We start from the raw sequence: 17,829 nt of genomic DNA on the forward strand, positions 1-17,829 counted from the left end.
AGAGACAGGGACAATGGCTGCCATCAGTGCTGAGGCCAGAGTCTGAAAAGCTTGCTGAAGGGCTGCCTGACCAGAATGAATGCCCTCCAGGAATGTATTGGTTTGTTGCAACTGCCTCTCTACACCCTGGATGGCATTCAAAATGGTAGACTGCCCAACAGTGAGGGACCTGAGGAGGTCAATGGCCTTCTCACTGAGGGCAGCAGGGGTGACTGGGGCGAAGGTGTTTCCCACCCTCCTTGGTGAGCGGGCACGGGGCAAAGGCTGGGGGGCTGCTGGGAGGGCGGTGCTGGAGGGGGTGGTGGTGGCTGTACCTGTAGATGCGGGGGCACAGATGGGCCCGCCACCGCAAGGGAGCTTCCATCAGAGGACGAGTCCGTATCACTGGTGTCAGCTCCTGTCCCCGCCGTGGAGCTCCCCTCGCCCTCCGTCCCACTGGTGAAATCGGAGTCCGTAGTCTCGCCCTCCAGGGCCATGTGGGATGCAGCTCCCTCCTGCTCCGGTGCCACTGCTCCTCCGCCTGATGATGCTCATGCACACAAGTACAGGGAGACCACAAAAAGGGGGGGGACAGAAGAAAGACATGTTGAGTGCATGCATTACCTCTACCGCTGGCGGACACGACAGACACAGAAGCCCCCTACACTATGCCACGCACTTGGGGTCCACTATTCAATCCCTGAGACATGGTCTACAAGGCTATGGCCGATATCTACACAGATAGATGACACAGGGGCATGACTAGGTGTAGTTGTCACTCTACAGAGGTGGGGTGGGGTGCCACATGGCCTGCCTTACGGAGTGACCTTGCCTACGGAACTCACCCTGGCCTAGGGAAACCCACAGCCCACCTCCTCCACCCAGACCCCTCCACTGCATGTAAAGTCAGCAGAATGCGAGTGTACTCACCCCCTTGTTGCTGCTGTGATGCCCTCAAGAGCCCATCCAACTCCGGATACGCCACCGCCAGGATTCTGAACATCAGGGGGGTCATGTGCGACGGGCACCCCTCCCACGTTGGGAGGCCATCCCCAGCTGAGCCTCCGCCGTCTTCTTGCTCCAGCTGTAAATGTCCTCCCATCTTTTCCGGCAGTGGGTGCTCCGTCTGTGGTAGACCCCCAGGGTCCGGACGTCCTCGGCGATGGCACGCCAAATATCCTTCTTCTGGTGGGCGCTGACCTACAGGAATTGTACAGGGGAAAAAGAAAAGTTATTACCAACTGCACCGTCACAGTCATTGGCCCGCATCCCTACTCTTGCCATGTGGCACATGCACTCACCATTGTTTCATGCACGCCTCATTCTCCCTCCCCTATCTTTCATCCACCCCACTCCACATAGGCATTGCCCATACATCATGCTCCCAGTGTACTTACCTGTTTGTCTGGAGGACTGTAGAGTAGCGTGTACTGGGGGAGGACCCCATCCACGAGTTTCTCCAACTCCTCTGTGCTGAAGGCAGAGGCCCTTCCCCAGACGCATGAGCCATTGTCTCTTCCAGACTGAGGTCACAGCAGCACTTGCAGTGTAGGTCCTCTCCTGTCGAAGATCAGGTATCGAGTGATTGAACTGATAGAAAATGGCGGTCACGTCCGCGGTGGTGCGTACCGTCACCGCCGGCGTACATTGTCATTGGCTCCTGGGACCCATAGGGTCCAATGTGAACCAATGCAGCATTGCGCCGCGGTCTTCGACCGCCTACCGCGACAGTATACAACACCAGCGCAGTTACCTCACATCCCATTGTCCCACTTTAGAGGTCAGGCAGCCGCCATTTCAGGGGCCCACATGGCTTCATTTTCAACTGTGTCACACATACCTAGGCCTAGACTCAACACACATACAGGCAACTTTTTGAGTATGAATGGTGTTCTGTGTAAGCTGTGGGTACGTACCTCTGAGTTGTTTGACTCTGTGCTCGCTGTTGTCCTTCATAGGCACCGTCCGCTGGGACATGTGAGGAGATGGCGGCATCCTCCGGTGTACAGACCGCTGGTGGACCTGTTGACAATGGAGGAAAGACATGTAATCATCACCTACAGGCTTGATCGTGCCGCAATCCTGGAACTGTGTGCCCAGTTGGAGCCAGACCTTATGTCAGCTATCCGCCATCCCACAGGAATCCCCCCTGAAGTGCAGGTGCTGACAGCACTCCATTTCCTTGCAAGTGGGTCATTTCAAACAACAGTGGCCATAGCATCAGGGATGTCTCAGCCAATGTTTTCCAATGTGTTATCCAGAGTGTTGTCTGCCCTGCTGAAACACATGCGAAGCTACATCGTTTTTCCTAAGGTGGAGGATTTGCCAACAGTGAAAGGTGACTTCTATGCCCTGGGACAAATCCCGAACATCATAGGTGCCATTGATGGGACCCATGTGGCCTTGGTCCCCCCTCATAGGAGTGAACAGGTGTACAGAAACTGGAAGAGTTATCATTCGATGAATGTGCAGATGGTGTGTTTGGCAGACCAGTACATCTCCCATGTTAATGCCAAATTCCCTGGCTCAGTGCATGACTCTTACATCCTGCGGAATAGCAGCATCCCTTATGTGATGGGGCAACTACAGAGGCACCGTGTGTGGCTATTATGTGAGTACCTGGAACCAAATCAGTGGGAATAGTTGTCAAGGTCTGGGGATATCCCTAAGAGTTAGTGTGTGTCTAACAGTTGTCCCTCGCCATTTGCAGGTGACTCTTATTACCCCAACCTGTCATGGCTACTGACTCCAGTGAGGAATCCCAGGACAAGGGCAGAGGAACACTACAACGAGGCCCATGGGTGAACTAGGAGGATTATAGAGCGGACCTTCGGCCTCCTGAAGGCCAGGTTCCTGTGCCTACATATGACAGGTGGTTCCCTATTCTACTCACCAAAGAAGGTGTGCCCGATCATCGTGGCCTGCTGTATGCTTCACAACTTGGCTTTGCAACAACAGGTGCCTTTTCTGCACAAGGATGGTCCAGATGGAGGTGTTGTGGCAGCTGTGGAGCCTGTGGACAGTGAAGATGAGGAAGCAGAAGAAGAGGACATTGACAACAGGAACTCTTTGATCCTGCATTACTTCCAGTGAGACACATGTAAGAAGACAAACCTGCCTACTACATGTACTTTTACACTACCACCTCTCTACTGTCTGTCCTTTTCACCCAGTGTATGGTCACTGAGTTTTCACTTTCTCTTACGATTTCACAGATGTGGGTCCCACTGTGTGACATCTGCTTTGTGTCCTCATGGACTAGAGCTGTGTGACATAGGTATGTTGACATTACAATTGAAAGAACATTTTGTCACTGTAATTGCCAATACACTAATTCAAAATCACAGACAGACTCCAGATTGCTTTGTGCTTTAAGGGTGTTTATTTAAGTGCTCAATATTGGAGGGGGTTGTTAAATGGTGAGGGGTGATGTTGGAGGAATGTCCATGGCAGAGTCCAAGCTATTAGTCTCACAGGTGCATTGTCCAAAGGAGCATAGGAAGTGGAGCTGGGGCAGTTTGAGGATGGACAGGGTGACAAGGTGGGACAAAAGGATGACAATCAGGGTGGTCTCATTTCTTGGCGGGGGTCTTGGCATCGTTCTCTGTCTTTGTCCTGGATCTCAGGGACTGTTTGTGGGGTGGTTCTCCATCTGCAGGGGGTGGGGTGCTGATGTGGTGGTCCTGTGGCAGTGCCTCCTGTCCACAGGCGCCGGTGGAGGTGGTGGGCAATTCATCGTCCAGGCTAGTGTCAGGGGCCCCTTGTTGTGCCACAGTGTCCCTCCTGGTGTTGAGGACTTCCTTCAGCACCCCTACGATGGTGCCCAGGGTGGAATTGATGGATCTGAGTTCCTCCCTGAAGCCCAAATACTGTTCCTCCTGCAGCCGCTGTGTCTCCTGAAACTTGGCAAGAACCGTTGCCATCGTCTCCTGGGAATGATGGTAGGCTCCCATGATGTTGGAGAGGGCCTCGTGGAGAGTGGGTTCCCTGGGCCTGTCCTCCCCCTGTCACACAGCAGACCTCCCAGTTCCCTAGTTTCCCTGGGCCTCTGTCCCCTGAACTGTGTGCCCACTGCCACCGCCCCCAGGTCCCTGTTGTTGTTGGGGTGGTGGGTTAGCCTGGGTTCCCTGTAGTGGTGGACACACTGCTGATCGACGTGTCCTGGGGACAGAGGAATGGGCCCGCTGGGTTTGGAATTGTCCAATGTGGTAGTGTTTTGTAAGTGTGTGTGTATTTTGAGCGCGGCGGTGTGTACCACCAATGGAATACTGCGGTTGAAAGACCGCCGTGTGGATTAGTGGGTTGTGATACTGTGGGCATATTCCTGTTGGCGTGACGGTGGAGGTTTTGTTATCACCAGTTTATCACTGACCTTTGGTGTGGCAGACTTGTGTGGGTGTCTAAATTTTGGCTTATTCCGGGCTTTGGGTCATAATGACGTGGTGGAATTCCGCTGCCGCGGCGGTGTGTTGGTGGTCTTCTGCATGTCGGTAAGCTGCTTTTACCGCCAATGTTTTAATGACCCCCATAGTTACTTGTGTAATGTCAATATTTAGGACCACAATATTTTGTAATTTACATTTTTGTAATTTCCAATGTAAATATGTAAACTTGATATTTAGGACCATAATACCTTTGCTATGATATATTTTTGTATCACAATATTTTTGAATGTGATATTAGGTTAAAGAAGCACAGCAAATTTACAAAGTCTCCTTGCATTTGACTGGCTGAAAGTTTCAAAGATTTCAACTTATCCAGTTTTTTACTCTGACTAGGTACAAGAACTGTGCTTAAAAGCAGTAGCCTTTTCAAATGGCTGTAGTGCAATTTCTTTTAGCGTAATAATGTGAAGAGTGGCTTATGAGAAGGAAGGGGTTTCAGTTCTCTAATAAAAAATGTAGAAACGTTGTTAGCAAAACCAGTCTTTCACCTCCCTTTTATAACTTTGAGGCAATGTTTTTTAAAGCAATGGTGTCATGCCATTTGCAGCAGTGAGACTGCTTCTACAGTCTTATGGCAGTGCCTTTGCCCTGATTAGGGATTTATCCTTGGAGGCATTGGGCTAATTCTTTAGTGGACTGTGGCCACGTCTTTGAAAGATTTAGAGTCATGCCTGTGAAGGCACTCTGCTGGGGCACTTAATCGTCACATCATGTCCTTTAAAGCACTAGGCCTTGTTAAATATATAATTGGTGGCCATTCTTTGGGGGGCAATGGAGTTGTATCCTTGAAGGCATTGAGATTGTGTTATTGAAGGCATGTTAGAGTGTTAGAGTTGTACTTTAAGGCACTGGCAGTTCTTTGAGGTTCTTGAAACCCTTCATTTAAAGGCCTGTGGGTCAGGTGCTTGAATGCATTGGCCATGCCCCTGAAACACTAGGCTATTTCATCAATCTTTTAAGGTGGTTCAATGAGTTACATACTCACACATGCCATTTGATGTGACCCACAAGCCATGAAATCTGACTAAGGCCATCTCAGCTGGAAGAACTGTCTATGATTCACCCTATAAACAAATAGCACCATATGCTAAATGCCATTGGGGCCTTGTACTAGATGATAATGATGCAGTTTCCTAGAGGACATTGGACTGTGCCTGCTCTAGCAATCAAGTCATGTATTTAAAGGTTTTTGCCCAGAGGTGAAGGTAAATTGGCTCTGTTGGGTTTTGGGACAATGTGCTTGACCAAACTTGGGCTTTGTTGTTACCTACAATTTGGTTGTGCCATTCAATCAATCAATCATGAAGATTTGTAGAGTGTGAACATGTCAACCCGTTGGTCTCCTGGCTGCAGGGAGTCTGCGAGCTTTGGCTGGCTGGTGATGGAGGCCAAAAAGCCATGTTTTGAGCTGTCTTCTGAAGTCTTCCAGAGAATGGGAGGTGCGCAGGTGGAGGGGGGAGTTTGTTCAAGGACTTGGCGGCGAAGTGGGAGAAAGTGCGGCCACCAAGGTGTTCCGGATGGATGCCGGGGACGTAAGCCAGGGCGAGCTTGGCTGAGCGGACCTCTCTGTTGGGTTGGTGGAATGTGGAGTGTTTGTTGATATAGGCAGGTCCGGAGTCATGGAGGGCCTTGTAGACATGAGTGAGGAGCTTGATGTGGCACCTTTGCAGGACTGGGAGCCAGTGGAGGGCCCTGAGGTGGGGGTGAGATGCTGGTTCTTCTGGGGAGGTCGAGGATGACTCTCATTGCTGCATTCTGGATGGTCTGTAGTCAGTTTAGGAGCTGCTTCATGGTTCCGGCATAGATGAGGGCCTTGGTGATTGTCTTGCTGGTCGCAATGAGGATCCATTGGAAGATCTTTCAGAGCATGCAGAGGTTGTGGAAGCAGGAAGAGGAGATGACGTTGATCTGTTGTTTCGTGATGAGTTTGGTGTCCAGGATAATGCCGAGATTGCGCGCATGGTTGGGAGCGGTGGGAACAGGGCATAGGGTGGAAAGCCAACATGTGTCGTCCTAGGAGGAGAGCTTGTTCCCGAAGATGATATCTGTCTTGTCCAAATTTAGTTTGAGGCAGCCCATCCTCATCCAGGTGGCGATTTCGGTCATGGTGTTCAATTGTGTCGTGGAGGTGTTGTCAGTGAGGGATAGGATGAGCTGGGTGTCATCGGCGTAGGAGATGATGTTCAAGCCGTGGGTGCTGCAATGACAGTCAGTGTGGTCATGTAGGTATTGAAGAGGGTGGGGCTGAAGGAGGAGCCCTTGGGAACGTCGCAGATGATGTCTTTGGGTGGGGAGACGAAGGTGAGGAGGAGGATCTTCTTCGTTCAGCCGGAGAGGAAAGAGGCGATCTAGTGGAATGCGATGTCTTGGATGCCAGTGCTGTGGAGTCTGGAGATGAGGGTGTGGTGGGAGACGGTGTTGAAGGCCGCAGATAGGTCGAGGAAGATGAGGATCACTGTTTCTCCTAGGTCAAGGATGTGTCTGATATCGTTGGTTGCTGCAATCAGGGCAGTCTTGGTACTGTGGTTGGGCCAGAAGCCGGATTGGGAAGAGTCCAGCAAGCCTTTGTCTTCAAGGAAGTCTGTGGGCTGGCGATTGATGGCTTCTTCTAGGACTATAGAGGGGTTCTTCAAGAGGGGCTTGACCTCAGCTTGCTTCCAGGCATCGGTATGGTGGATGTGGAGATGGAGGAGTTTAGGATTTCTCTGAGGGAGGGTCTGATTACTTCTTTTACTAGGTCGTAGAAGCGGTGCATGCAAGGGTTAGTGTGAGACCAGAATGGATGGAGGCCATGATGGCAATGGTGTCTTCAGTGGAGAGCTGTTTCCATTCTGACATCCGGTGGGGTGGGGAAGGTGTGGGTTGGAGTGGGGAGGTGGTTGAAGTAAGTGGGCTGTGGTTCAAAGTTACTGTAGATGTTCGTGGTCTTGTGGTTAAAGAAGTCCGAGAGCCTGTCACAGAGGGTTTAGGAAGGATGGATTGTGTTCTCTGTGGCTGATGGGCAGAAGAATTCTCTGACGATACTGAACAGTTCTTTGGCGTGGTTGGCGCTGGCCTCGATGTGAGTGTTGAATGCCTCTTTTTTGGTTTCCCTGATTCGGTGGTGGCTTTGAAAGAGTTGAGTTTGGTGGAGGTTTTGTTACTGCACCAGTGTCTCCCTAGTTTCTTGAAATGGCGTTTGAGGCTTAGGAGTTCCAGGGTGAACCAACTGGCCTGCTTGGTGGGTTTCCTATTGGTGGTGTACTTCAGGGGGGCTATGGTGTTGGCGGCTGAGGAGATCCAGTTGGAGAAGTTTTGGACGTGGTGTTTGAGGGTGTCAGTGGTGATGGGTCTTGCTTCTTTGAGGGCAGAGATCCAGGTTGTTTCAGAGATTCTTCTCCAGTTGCATTGGGGGAGGGTCGATGGTCTCGTCAGGGCTTCCGGCCATCCCTCGATGGTGAAGTGGGTGATGTGGTGCTCAGTCCATGGTACCTATGTGGTGTGGGAGAACCTGGCTCTGTCGATGTTCGAGAAGATGGTGTCCAGAGTGTGTCCAGTGCCATGTGTGAGGATGTAGAGTTCAGAGAGGCCGATGATGCTCATGTTCTTGAAGAGGGACCTCAAATCATCCGGGTCCTCTAGGGGGAAGTTGAGGTTCCCCAGGAAGATGTAGTAGTTGGAGTCAATAACTAGATTGGCAGTGAAGTTCAGGACGGAGTTGCAGAAATTGTGGCAGGGGCCAGGGGTGTGTAGGCGAGGGTTCCTTTGATGGTGGTTTTGGCATCAGCTTTCATCTGGAAGTTGAGGTGTTCCATGATCGGAGTTGTGTTGACGTTCGAGGCGGAGCAATCGAGACAAACATTGTGGATAATGGTGATAACTCCGCCGTGCCTGTTAGGGTGGTAGTGGTGGATCATCTTGTATCCGAGGGGCGTTGCGGTGGCGATGTCCGTTGCTGATGTGGGGTAAGCCATGTTTCGGTGATGAATATTATTTCAGGCGCAAGGTCGATGATGGTGTCCCAGGTTTCTAAGGCGTGCTTGCAGGGGGATTGGGTGTTTAGTAGTGTGCAGTGGAAATGAGGTTTGTGGGTGGGCGTCCACTGGTCTCCTATCATTCATCTTTCATTGGTCTCCCATCATTAACTGCATTCAGCATTTCACGTATCAAGGGTCACTTTCTTGAAGGCAGTGAGCCATGCCAACAAAAGCAATGTCCTTAAAGCAAATATGGGAATAGTCTTAAAGCAGGGGTGTCTAATGTAGATCTAGAAAGGCTGGATTCAGTCTAGATTTTCAAGATAATCACTGACTATGTAAATTTGTTCTATTAATATTAACTGCGTGTAAATTAATTTTATGTGAAAATTCTGAAAATGTCCACGTATCCGGGCTTCCATTGCCATAAATGAATATGTGCAAAGCCCTATAACTTTCTTTAGGGTGATTCTGGATTATAGCATACCCATCCTATTCTCAGTTTTCACTCTGGAGAGGGAACTACCTGTTTGGATTGGTGTTTGTCCATTGAGTCCCACATTATTTTGCCTCAATCGTAATGTTATCCCATATACGTTTCTAGAAGCTTTTTCTGACGGAAAGTTGCGTAAAGAAAAAAAAGTAGGATGTCAGTGTTTCCATAAAAGTTATAATCCCAGTTTGTTTGGAAGATCCTGTTTCTGCTTTATCAGGAGTACCACCCAAATAATTATGTGGGGCTAGGAGCCTAACTGTCTCTCTTAAGTTTCTGTTTGTCATATTGCTTCTTCTTGCTCAGTGTCTTATTTTCATAGAGTGCTTTAGGCACAGGTTGCCCTCAGTATATGGACTGCAAGGGCAAGGCAGGTTGTGCAGCCTGTGAGGGTCAAAGGTTATTGTATCGGCAACCTTGGATCCTCCGAGGGGGAAGCTCTGATTTTAGGTTGCTAGTATTGTAACACCACTTTCAGAAAACTGTCATTTCATTTATTGGAGTGTGGCCAAAGTATTTTAGCATTTTATGGATCTTAAGAGAGTGCATCTATTGCAGAGCATCACACCAGAGTGCTTCTTGGTGTAAGCCTGGGATACAGATCCTCTCCTATAAGCATTGAGGTTGCCTTTCTGTGAATAACTGGTGTAATGCTTTTGAATTAAGTACCTAAAATGTAGGGTCTGCTGAAAAGCCCCAGTCTTGATCGATGTGGAAATGCTGACTTGAATCTAAAGTCCCTTTTGCACATGACTCTGTATTTCATGCTAAGTGCAAATTAACATTCCATTAGTGTTCCCTAGGCTACATCTTTTGCATGCCTTGGAACGAGCACTAACGCACTCCTCGATCCAGATCCCCTCCTTTAGAATATGAAGAGGGCCCCATGAGTACCCTGTAACATCTCATGGATATTCAGTGGTTTGGGGCTGAGTGGTAGCTCGTTGAAGAGTGTCCCCCCTAATGCCCCACCATGCTGCGGGAGCTGCAGGGGCCTGTGTTTTGCCCCTGCTTCAATCAAAGGGAGCATATGAATCAGGCGTGAAGTTCACACCTGGTAAATACCAAACTCTGCACGTCCAGCTTTAATGGGGGGTCACAGTTTGAACCAGGGAGGCCGAAAAATGTGCTCCTAGCCGCTTTCGATCGAGACCATAAAATGCGATGTAGAGTCTGGCTGGACTCATTCTAGTGTTGCCAGATAACGTGTTTTCACCAGCCACTCCTCAAGTGCCGGTTTCACACTCATCCCACACCCATCCACCACAGGTGTCACTGGTCAGGTGACCCTGCAAATAAATGGGTCCGGGCGCACTTGTCCGAAGTAAGTTACCAGGACAGTAACCATGTGTCCGGTGTGGTTGATTCTTAGCAGCATGGGAGCCTAGGGACCACAACACTACAATGGCGACAACCTGATCGACTACAGTGAGACGGCTTCAGCTCTGTCGTGCTTCGAGGAGGAAATGCACGAGGCGCCCCCACAGATGCCATTCATAAGGCATGCTCCCTCAGCTCCCTGCCCCGCTGGCCAGGAACTAGCATGCTGCCCGGTCCTGGAGAAAACAGAGGGAGAAGCGTGCTGTGGCACCGAAGAGTGACCCCCCCTGCACCAACACCTGCATACTGGCCAGATGTGAGGTGAGCCGACGAGTCCGGGGCTGTGCGGGAACAGGCAGAAACTTGCTCCATAAAATGGAGTGAAGAGCTCCAATGCATATTGGTCGTCCTCAACGTCCGAGACATGCCACTTATGAACAGAAGAGTGAACCCGCCACAAAAAAGCAGCCCCTACCTACCGCCATGGGAGTGAGAGACCAGTGAGGGGGCAGTGAGCTGCGGCCTGCGCAGGCCACCCTCACTAGCTCAAGGTGTGCCACTCCAAAGCTGGGCTGGCATACAGAATCTAACTCCGTCCCGCCTGCTGCCGGTTTTATCAGGCGAGGGAGATAAGGAGAAGTGTTGGGGCCCAGGCAAACAAGGTCTTGCAGTATGATCCTGCTGCCCGCTGCCACTGCATGTTGCCATCTATCAGGGCAGACGGGAGAGAAAGTGTTCCCCGAAGTAGCATGGCTAGGTGAGAATCATGGCCAGCTGGCAAAGCATGAAGGTGACCTTGGCAGCAGTGACTAGTAGGAAGCAGCCCTACCATGTTTATAGCAACCACATCGTCCAGCACATTTGAGGCCGCAATGTTCCCAAGAACTGTGCACAGGACAGTAAATCAATCAATCAATCAATACATTTTGTAGCGCACTACCCACCCGTGACGGTCTCAAGGTGCTGAGGGGAAAGGGGGTGCTGCTACTGCTTGAATAGCCAGGTTTTGAGGCGCTTCCAGAAAGTCAGCAGGTCTTCGGTCTGTCGTAGGAGCAATGGAAGGGTGTTCCAGGTCTTTGTGGCGAGGTGGGATAAGGATCTGCCTCCGGTGATCGCTCTTCGGATGCGAGGTACGGTGGCGAGAGCGAGGAACGCTCAGCGGAGTTGGCGGGACGGGGCGTAGAAGGTGAGCCGTTTGTTGAGGTAGGCCGGACCGGTTCTGTGTAGCGCCTTTTGTGCGTGGGTGAAGAGCTTGAAGGTTATCATTTTGTTGACGGGGAGCCAGTGTATGTCTCTCAGGCGAGGAGTGATGTGGCTGTGGCGGGGTGCGTAGAGGATCAGGCGTGCGGAGGTGTTTTGTATGCGTTGCAGTCGTTTGAGGAGTTTGGCCGAGGCTCCTGCATAGAGGGCATTTCCGTAGTCAAGTTTGCTGCTGACAAGTGCCTGGGAGACTGTTCTTCTTGTAACTGTGGGGAACCATTTGTAGATCTTGCGGAGCATGCGGAGGGTATTGAAGCAGGATGAGGAGACGGCGCTGACTTGCTTGGTCATGGAGAGTGTTGAGTCGAGGATGACTCCCAGGTTGCGTGGGTGGTCGGCGGGCGCCGGGGCTGCTCCCAGAGCAGTCGGCCACCAGGAGTCGTCCCAGGCTGAGGGGTTGGCGCCGAGGATAATGACCTCCATCTTATCTGGGTTCAACTTCAGTTTGCTATTCCTCATCCATTCGGCAACGGCCTTCATTCCTTCATGGAGGTTGGATTTGGCGGTGAGGGGGTCCTTGGTGAGGGAGAGGATCAGTTGGGTGTCGTCGGCGTAGGAGATGATATTGAGGTTGTGTAGCCGGGCGACGTGGGGGAGACGTTGAATAATGTATGGCTGATGGATGATCCTTGGGGGATGCCGCAGATGATCTTGGAGGCTTCGGATCGGAAAGGGGGGAGGCGGACGCTCTGGGTTCTGCCGGAGAGGAAGGAGTTGGTCCACTCCAGAGCTTTGTCCTGGATCCCTGCGTTGTGGAGGCGTGTGCATAGGGTGTGGTGGCAGACGGTGTCGAAGGTGGCAGAGAGGTCCAGGAGGATGAGGGCTGCGGTTTCGCCGTTGTCAAGCAGGGCCCTGATGTCATCGGTGGCGGCGATGAGGGCTGTTTCGGTACTGTTGTTGCTGCAGAACCTTGACTGGGATGGGTACAGGATGTTGTTTTCTTCAAGGTAGTGGGTCAGTTGTCTGTTGACAATCTTCTCGGTGACCTTGGCTGGGAATGGGAGCAGGGAGATGGGACGGAAAATTCTTGAGGTCTCTCGGGTCCGCCATGGGTTTCTTGAGTAGGGGATTGATCTCAGCCTGCTTCCAGCTCTTGGGGTAGGGCGCGGTCTTGAAGGAGATGTTGATGACTTTGTGGAGGTGGGGTGGGATGGTGGTGCTGGCTTTGTTAAAGATGTGGTGTGGGAATGGGTCTGATGGCGATCCAGAGTGGATAGTGCTCATGGTTTTGATTGTGTCGTCTACGTTGGCCCAGACAAGTAGGGGGTTGTAGTTGAAAGTGGGTGAAGAATCTGAGGAGTCGGTGGTTTATGGGGTGGTCTGGTTGTTGAAGCTGTCATGGATGTCTGTGATCTTGTGGTGGAAGAAGGTGGCGAGGGAGTTGCACAGGTCTTGCGATGGTGGGATGTCGTTGGTGCTGGAGCTGGAGTTGGAGAGTTCCTTCACGATGTTGAAGAGCTCCTTGCTGTTGTGTGCGTTGTTGTCAAGGCGGTCTTTGAAGGAGGTTTTCTTGGCAGATTTGATGAGGTGATAGTGTTTGAGGATGGAGTTCTTGAAGGCAGCATGGTTGTCCGGTGTCTGTTCGTGGAGCCATTTTCTCTCCAGTTTCCGGCAGGTTTGCTTGGAGTCTCGGAGGTCAGAGGTGAACCAGCTGGCTCTCTTGTTGGCCCCTCTGTTGGAGGGTTTATTGAGCGGGGCGAGAGTGTCGGCGCAGTCGTCGATCCAGCGACAGAGGTTGCAGGCTGTGAGGTCGGGGTTGTTGGGTTCGGTGGGTTTGGTGGATGGTTTTCGGGGGAGGCTCGTGTTCAGCTGGTCTCTGCTGACTTTGCTCCAGTTGCGGCGAGGGATCTGTTGGGTGCGGTGGTGCGGGGTGGGATTCCGGAAAGTGAAGTCGGTGCAGCGGTGGTCGGCCCATGGGAGTACGGTGATGCGGCTGAAGGTGACGTGGGGGCTAGAGGAGAATACGGGGTCCAGCGTGTGGCCTGCGGAGTGTGTTGGTGTAGTGACGAGCTGCTAGGGTGGTGGAGTTGGAGTCGTTGTTGGTCTCCAGGTGAAAGTGCAGGTCACCGAGGAGGATGTAGACGGCGGAGGCTAGGGCATGCCTGCTGACGAGGTCGGGGATGGAGTCGCTGAACTGAGGAAGTGGTCCGGAGGGTCTGTAGATGAGAGTTCCTCTGAGGGATGTGTTGGGGTTGGTGTGAATCTGGAAGTGCAGGTGTTCGGCAGTGCTGAGGGTGTCGTCCGTGCAGGTCGTGACCCTGATGGTGTTCTTGTGGACGATGGCGATTTCACCTCCGAGTCCGTTGGTACAATCCCTGAGGGTGATCTTGTAGCCATCTGGAATGGCTATGGCGATGTCTGGGGCTGAGGAGACGTTCATGCAGGTCTCCATCAGGAAGGCGACGTCCGAGTTGGAGGTGTCGAGCAGGTCCCAGAGTACAATGGCGTGTTTGCGTGCGGAGTGGGTGTTTAGTAGGAAGCATCGGAGGTAGTTGCGGTCTGTCTCAGTGGGTAGTTTGTCGATTTGGAGGCTGGTGAAGCTGCAGTTCCGGCAGGTGAAGGGTCCCTCTGTGTGCTTCAAGGAGGCCAGGAAGCAGGCGTGTGATCGTCCGGTGTTGAGTGTGAGGAGGGTGCTGGCGGTGTAGTGGTGTTGGTTGCCATGGCGGTCTTGGGGACCAGAGGTCCTGGCGCTAGGCGCAGTCCGGACGCAGGCGGGCGCAGACAGGCGCAGACAGGCGCAGACAGACTTGCCTTAGGTGTGCCTTCGCTGCGCCAGCGGCGAGCCCGCTGTGCCCAGCTGTGCAGCGGCTGCCACATAAGGAGAGGTGGGAGGGAGGGGCAGCTGGGAGGTGGGAGCGGGGCGGCGAATGGGCGAGCGGGGGGCGGGGTCGCAGGGACGCAGCAGCGGGAAACCAAAAATACAAGCAGAGGCAAGGGGGCAGTGGGGCAGGCCGCAGGGATGCAGCAGTTGGGAAAAATGGACAGTTAGAGTAGAGGCAGGGGGGCGGGGCTGCAGGGATGCAGCGGTGGTGAAAAATGAAAAGTTAGAGCAGGAGGCAAACCGGCAAGGGTGCAGTGGCGGCAGCGAGGGGAGCGATCTGCCTGAGAGCAGGGTCAAGGGTCGCTCTCTTCACCACGCAGCAGCTGCCATGTAAGGGGAGGTGGGAGGGAGGGTTAGCTGGGAGGTGGGAGCGGGGCGGCGAATGGGCGAGCAGGGGGCGGGACCGCAGGGACGCAGCAGCAGGAGTCCAAAAATACAAGCAGAGGCAGGGGTGCGGGGCCACAGTGACACAGCAGCGGGGAAAAATAGAAAGAGTAGAGGCAGGGGGCGGGCCGCAGAGACGCAGTGGCAGTGTAAAACAAAAATTTAGAGCAGCAGGCAGACCGGCACAAAGTGTAGTGACAGCGGCGAGGGGAGCGACCTGGCTGAGAGCAGGGTCAAGGGTCGCTCCCTTCACCATGCAGCGGCTTCCATATAAGGGGAGGTGGGAGGGAGGGGCAGCTTGGAGGTGGAAGCGGAGAATGGGTGAGCGGGGGCGGGGCTGCTGGGATGCAGCAGCGGGAAACCAAAAATACGTGCAGAGGCAGGGGCCGCAGGGATCCAGCGGTGGGGAAAAATGGAAAGTTAAAGTAGAGGCATTCCGCCGCTAATAAAGTTGAGCCTCACCTGTTTTTGAACGCTGTGTGGCAGCATCATGCCCAGTGGCGTCAGAAATTGCTCACATGGGAGCTGCATGGCTCACAGTGGGGAGATGGCTGCCGTGGCCTTGGGAAGTGTTTGCAACTCCACCTTCTGGTCCTTCCGCTGCACCAGAAACAAAAGAAGCCTCACTTTGGCACTGTAACTTCGCCCAGCCCATCCACACGACTGAAGTGGCAGCTTGAACATGAGGTGGCCACAGCACCACCTAGAGGATCATCACCACGCTGCACCCAGGCCGAGTGGGAAACATAATGTGACAAGAGCCAACCAGAACTAAGGACACGGGGTTGCAGTGTCACTGAAGAAAAATAGGGCTGGCAGGTCCCTACGCCCCAAGCAGCAACAGACTGTACAAGAGCGTGGCACATGCCTGCAAGAGGCTGCAACTTGTATCAACAGAGGAGAGACTGTGAACCTCTGTAAAAGAGACTGCTGATGCCCAAAACTGCCCCAGCCAAGCAGCAAAGCCTCAGAAGGCCACAAGCCCCACGAAGGGTGCGAGGAGAACACGTGCTGCAAGTGCGACCCTGGCAGTGAGGGACACCACTATACGCCCGGAGAAAGGACATGCAGAGCACCAGTGGGAGGAGATCAGGAAGAAGGACAGAGCATAAAGTCAGAGGTGCGCAGAGGGCCGCATCAGCGAACCTGGCAGCATGGGCCCGAGAGAAAAACAGAGAAACCACACAGGTGCACAGATGGCCGCACTTGTCAATCGGACAGCACGGGCAGGAGCCCGAGAAAGAGACAGGCCCATCGTTGAGTAGATCATAAGAAGTGATCGACCCTGTCAAGCAAACAGGACGGAGGCAGAAGCAAGCGCTGCAACTGTGTCATCTCGAGGCGCAAGCACTGCTTCCTCGAGTGAAGACAGGAAGAAGGGAACGGTGACCCTCCAGTCAGGGAGTGGACCACCAAGAAGATTCTGGAAGAGACCAGATCTGCAAGAGATCCACAAGGAGAACTAATCAAGTCCTACAGACAAGACTAAGCCAGAGAGAGGTCCATGTTGGTTAATATGCTACCTGTGGTGCAATTTCACATCAAGAAGGGAAACAGAGAGGAGAGGAGAGAGAAATGTGGCACAACGCCATGTTGTAAAGGATTGAGGAAGAAGGGTTTGTGACAGACCTGTCCCACAGAAGATCAGGAAAACCGCAGGTGCGCAAGAGAAAAAGGAGAAGAGCGATAGGGCTGAGGACTTGTGCCAGTATCCGAGAGGGCATCCATCAATAGAAGCCAACCACCAGGGTGCACAGACGCTAATGGAGACAGCTCCAGGGATGTTCTAACTGTAAGCTGCCAGCATGCTTGTACCTCGTCCAAGCCCTCACGCTTCTCAGTACGACTGTCATGCCACCTGTCACTGGCTGCTTGACATAAGTGTCATCCCTGTTGCCAACTGCAAACGCCAAGCAGGAACCGCACGTGGCTACGAAGTCCCTCAAGTCATCCCTTCCCCAAGAAAGACACCACCACCTGTTAATCTAAACAAATAGATGGTAAGATCATCAATATAAACAGGTGAATTGCCCGGACCACCCAAGGAGCACTTCACCACCAGAATGAAGTGGAGCTGATGTCAGCAAAAAGACCAGAGTTTGAATAGGCATCCCTGGAACCGTGGGAGGCGGACCACCCAGAAACTTCCTGAGAGCCCCCCGAGACTTGCTGAATAGAGCATACTCGACTATTGGACCATCCACAGCTGGGGTTGCATGAGACTTGGAAGTGACCCTGCTGGGAGTGCTGCAGCAGCCCCTCTCGGTGCGCCCTACGAATGGCCGGCACAGCCTACGCAGTCCTGTGACAATACAAGGGCAAGGGCCTCAAGGGAATTACAGTAAGAGGAGAATCGCAACAAGAGAGATGTGACAGAGGCAGCTCCATGACAAGCACCGGGAAACAGTGGGGTCATGGACGGAGACTGGTCACCCAAATACTATTGCACAAAGGCCAGTGTACCTGAGACCTGACAGCCAGAGCACACCGACCCTGAGACAACCAGACTTCATGGCTGCACAAGCGATTTGGTTGTGGGCCTGTTGGCTGTTCCTCACCTACGCCTTTGCTCAGCCGGCGTATGGCCCTGCACAGTTCACACGGTTCCGTGTCAGCCCGGCAAGAGGGGCTCGAGGAGACTCCTGTGTGATGGAGTCCTGGCACGAGAGAGAAGCCTGAAGCTGATCTACCAGAGGACGTTAGGATGCACCAAGACCTTCAAGGATGACACCTTTGTCATCCAGGACATCCTCAGTCATCCTCAGTCTTTCTAGGTTTGCTATCCATGGAGCCTGACCACCTTCCAAGAGATCCTTGAAGTGGACTCCCCGCTACAGATGCACCCGCATTGAACTTTGTACATAGACTTCATCACTGCTCAGGATGCAACATCCCAGTGGACTTTGTAAGTAGACTCCAACACCGTGAGCCCAGGTGCGGCAGGACCCACAGTGCCCGAGTGCATTGTAAAGTTATAGACAGGCGATGGAGGGATCCAGACTTCAACACTGCCATTCGTGCCTATAGTAGTCTGGTTGAACTATGGAGCTGTGCTGTGATGCTGAGTGCCCCATCTACCTGTCCAGCCAGCATATCTGGCAGACCACCTGAAGAGACTCAGTGGTGTTTATTTTAGTGTTTATTTCTCTCCCACATGTTAGACTTGTTTGT

This window comes from Pleurodeles waltl, chromosome 9 (assembly GCF_031143425.1).
Source record: "Pleurodeles waltl isolate 20211129_DDA chromosome 9, aPleWal1.hap1.20221129, whole genome shotgun sequence".
NCBI classification, from domain to species: Eukaryota; Metazoa; Chordata; class Amphibia; order Caudata; family Salamandridae; genus Pleurodeles; species Pleurodeles waltl.